Here is a 4,682-nt window from a genome sequence, read left to right as displayed (position 1 = left end):
ACCAATCCGTTGCTTTTAAATCCATGACGGGGTAGTGTGCAAGTGCATAGTTTGGCTGAAGTGTGGAGAAATGGGACTTAGCTGTAGTCAGAGTTGATGATGCCAGGCGTCAGCCTGCCCTGCTGAGCCTTTTTATTTAGATGACTTCCCATTTCTGTGCTCTGTGCTCTGTGCTCTGTGCTCTGTGCTCTGTGCTATCCAGTGGCCTGGGGCTTTATGTGTTCACACTGTCAGATCACAGGCTCCCAAAGCAGGAACAGGCCTCCTACTGTAGACCTCATTGATATTGTATTCTGCCACCATCATGTATTTTATCAGCAGTGTAACAAAGCAGGCCATCACCTATTTGGTAACACATTGACCTGGTTACTTAGCAGTGGGAGATCTAGCTATAGCCTTTCATTGCAAATCTACTACTATAAAAAGCTAAGTCCGTGTTTGCTGTTATTAGAAGATAAGAAGTATACTGAGTATAGAAAAAGTATGTGAACCCTTTAGAATTACCTGGATTTCTGCATAAATTGGTCATAACATTTGATCTGATCTTCAACTAAGTCACAACAATAGGCAAACAGTGTGCTTAAACTAATAACGGAATTGAAACGTTCACAGTGTAGGTTGGAAAAGGTAGGTGAACCCCCAGGCTAATGACTTCTCCAAACGTTAATTGGAGTCAGGAGTCAGCTAACCTGGAGTCTAATCAATGAGACGAGATTGGAGATGTTGGTTAGAGCTGTCCTGCTCTATAAAAAACAATTTGAATTTGCTGTTCACAAGAAGCATTGCCTGATGTGAACCATGCCTCAAACAAAATAGATCTCAGAAGACATGCATAAAGCTGGGAAGGGATACAAAAATATCTCTAAAATCCTTGATGTTCATCAGTCCACGGTAAGACCAATTGTCTATAAATGGAGAAAGTTCAGCACTGTTGCTGCTCTCCCTAGGAGTCAAGGTCCTGCAAAGATGACTGCAAGAGCACAGTGCAGAATGCTCAATGAGGTGTCAGCTAGACTTACAGAAATCTCTTGAACATGCTAACGTCTCTGTTGACGAGTCTACGATACGTAAAACACTAAACAACACTTCAACTGAAGAAAATACACCTGACCTCAACCCAATTGAGATGCTGTGGCATGACCTCGAGAGCAGTTCACACCAGACATCCCAAGAATATTGATGAACTGAAACAGTTTTGTAAAGAGGAGTGGTCCAGAATTCCTCCTGACCGTTGTACAGATCTGAATCCGCAGCTACAGAAAGCGTTTGGTTGAGGTTATTGCTGCCAAAGGATGGTCAACCAGTTATTTAACGCTAATAAAACTAAATGCATGCTTTTCAAACGATCGCTGCACGCACCTGCCCGCCCTACTAGCATCACTACTCTGGACGGTTCTGACTTAGAATATGTGGACAACTACAAATACCTAGGTGTCTGGCTAGACTATAAACTCTCCTTCCAGACTCATTAAACATCTCCAATCCAAAATTAAATCTAAAGCCTTCACTCACGCTGCCAAACATACCCTCGTAAAACTGACTATCCTACCGATCCTCAACTTTGCCGATGTCATTTACAGAATAGCCTCCAACACTACTCAGCAAACTGCATGCAGTCTATGTGTAATCTATTTTGTTACCAGACCCACTGGCTCCAGGTCATCTATAAGTCTTTGCTAGGTAATGCTCTGCCTTATCTCAGCTCATGATAACAACACCCACCCACCCATAGCACACGCCAACAGTTTTTAAAATTTAATTAGGCAAGTCAGTTAAGAACAAATTCTTATTTTCAATGACGGCCTAGGAACAGGGGCAGAACGGCAGATTTGTACCTCGTCAGCTCGGGGATTTGAACTTGCAACCTTTCGGTTACTAGTCCAACACTTTAGGCTACCCTGCCACCCCAGTTCTCTGCTGCCAATGACTGGAGTGAATTGCAAAAATTGCTGAAGTTGGAGACTTATATTTCCCTCACTAACTTTAAACAACAGCAACAGTATCTGAGCAGCTAACCGATCGCTGCAGCTGTCGACATCCCATACTATAAATAGCCCGTCCAATCTACCTACCTCATCCCCATATTGTTTTTATTTACTTTTTTGCTCTTTTGCACACCAGTATTTCTACTTGCACATCATCTGCTGCACATCTATCACTCCAGTGTTAATTTCTATTTTTCTATTGTGTTATACGTTTGTTTATTCCATGTGTAACTCTGTGTTGTTGTTTGTGTCGCTTTGCTTTATCTTGGCCAGGTCGCAGTTGTACATGAGAACTTGTTCTTAACTGGCCTACCTGGCTAAAGGGGAAAAATAAAATAAATGAAATCCAAGAGTTCACATACTTTTTGCGCTGTGAATGTTTACACGGTTTGTTCAATAAAGACATGAAAATGTATAATTGTTTGTGTGTTATTAGTTTAAGCAGACTGTGTTTGTCTATTGTTGTGACTTAGATGAAGATAAGATCACATTTTATGACCAATTTAGGGCCGAACTCTACTTTTTCTTGCCACTGTATATAGAGCTAGCTACATTGGCCCAAGTCATCAGTTGATCAATTGATACTACTTGACATTAGATAATGGCACTAGGCCCCTATTTATTTGATATTAGAGTTAGTGAGTCTAGTTAGTCTAGTTCTTTGTCTGTTTCATTCTCTATAACCAGAGTCTAGGGGAGTCTGGCTCTGTGTGTGGCCTTAACTGTTACTGTTGGGGAAATTAATATATTGTTTTGGCTGACTCTTCATCATACTGCTTCTCACTAATAACAACACAAAGGCAGTAGTTCCACAATGTCCCCTCTGTCTACTTCATAAATTGTAGTGCCTTTGACTTTATAAAACAAATAACCAAGTGTAAGGTAAAGGGTATGTAGTAAATATATGACTTTGACCTCAAATTACCTGTGTAATTAGCATGATGTTTGAAGATGTTGGACACTCAAATGTGTTCAGTTGTGCGCTATTATGCAAATACTTTGGACGAATGAACATTGTACCAGGAAGTTACAGTAACAAAAAAAATCCCGACAATTTAACATATGAATTTCCTCATTCTGTTCGGTGAATGTAACAGTCTATGACAGTCCATTCTCGGCTCTAATGAAGAGCAAGACATACGAAAGTTACGGATTACAACTATTTTTCTTTATTTGGCCAAAACGCATCTATAACTAGTGAAATTTGACAGGTAAGTCAAATTACAAGTCAAATACAGGTAAGTACATTATGGCATTGCACCTCTATTCTATAGCCTAGCTGTTTAAAAAAAGTTATCAGCAGTTTAAAAAAAATGAAGCATGACTTCATTTTTATTTCTATAGACAGTAGGCTAGTCCAGTTTATTTGGCAAAATAGTCCACATTTTCTGTTAAAAGAAAATCGTGATACGATCCACATAGTTTAGTGCGCAAGTTTAAATTGTTCTGAAACCTTTGTCTAAAGAAATTGGTGTGTGTACAAACTTGGCGTAGCCCGTATTTTCAATTTGGGATGTTTTAAGCGTGGACATATTATTACCCCAAAGTATGTGTTTTAAATAAAGAATTTCAACTGTAGACTGCACTGTGCAGCTTGCCTCGTAAACCTGATCCCAGTAGCCGGCGATACAACAAGTCTGCGGTGGGAGACTTCTATGCAATAGGTTCCTATCACCACCCCGCTCACACTTCACAATGGTGTGATGGACATTCCTGTCGTGTGCACGCCCACACGGGCTGTGCCCTCTAAAGTGTATGAGGCATGGTCTAAGTGTGTTTTTATGTCTTCAACATTGTTAAATGGAATGGCATTTTCTGCATTGTTTAACCAACTTAACTCGTATAGAAAATGGAATATTCCTTGACCTAAATAACACCAGACAGAAATACATGCAGAGGGTTTTTCACTTTTCTGACAAAAGACAGTGGCTGGTCAAATGAGGAAGTGTACCGAAGCCACAGTAGCACATATCCTCTGTATTTGTCTTCTTCTGTCTGCAGCCATTTCCTGGCTGTCATATAAATAACCAGGCAAGATCAGCCTCAACACTTGTGACAGCCAGAGCCCGAGACCCGAAGGACCCAACAGGGTTGTTTTCTTATCACAGATATCTTGCTTTATGGTCTAATGCATTGCCCATATCATCCAACAACAGTACAACCAAACGCTACGGTTCACAATCAGACGTCCATTATATAAACGCAACATGTAAAGTGTTGGTCCCATGTTTCCCGAGCTGAAATAAAAGATCCCAGAAATGTTCCACATGCACAAAAAGCTTATTTCTCTCAACCCAGACCACGTGTAACCACGTCAGCCCAGGACCTCCACATCCGGCTTCTTCACCTGCGGTGTAGTCTGAGGGGGTGCTGAGGATTAATTCTGTCTGTAAGAAAGCTCTTTTGTGGGGGAAAACTCATTCTGATTGGCTGGGCCTGGCTCCCAAGTGGGTGGGCCAATGCCCTCCCAGGCCCACCCATGGCTGTGCCCTTGCCGAGTCATGTGAAATCCATAGATCAGGGTCTAATGAGTTTATTTAAATATACTGATTTCCTTCTATGAATTGTAACTCAGTAAAATCTGTGAAATTGTTGCATGTTGCGTTTCTATTTTTGTTCAGTATAGTTTCTGAGCTAGTTTCCATTTGGGGTAAATTAAATACAAGACTAAGACAAATGAATGGTGTGCCTTTAAGC

The 4,682-nt window shown here is 40.9% G+C and overlaps 1 protein-coding gene across 1 annotated transcript in view; it reads left to right on the top strand.

Annotated features, from left to right (window-relative positions):
• The first annotated feature begins 3,246 nt into the window (after positions 1–3,246).
• Positions 3,247–4,682, top strand: part of LOC124009795 (tyrosine-protein kinase Lyn-like) — a 13,476-nt gene continuing 12,040 nt past the window's right edge. Inside the window, exon 1 of the mRNA XM_046321968.1 lies at positions 3,247–4,682. This exon is cut by the window's right edge and continues 1,517 nt beyond it. The gene's annotated coding sequence lies outside the window, so the exon portion shown is untranslated.

The sequence above is a fragment of the Oncorhynchus gorbuscha genome, linkage group LG22 (assembly GCF_021184085.1).
Source record: "Oncorhynchus gorbuscha isolate QuinsamMale2020 ecotype Even-year linkage group LG22, OgorEven_v1.0, whole genome shotgun sequence".
NCBI lineage: Eukaryota > Metazoa > Chordata > Actinopteri > Salmoniformes > Salmonidae > Oncorhynchus > Oncorhynchus gorbuscha.
The sequence above is the reverse complement of the archived record's forward strand: the minus strand, read 5'-3'. Positions and strand labels throughout refer to the sequence as shown.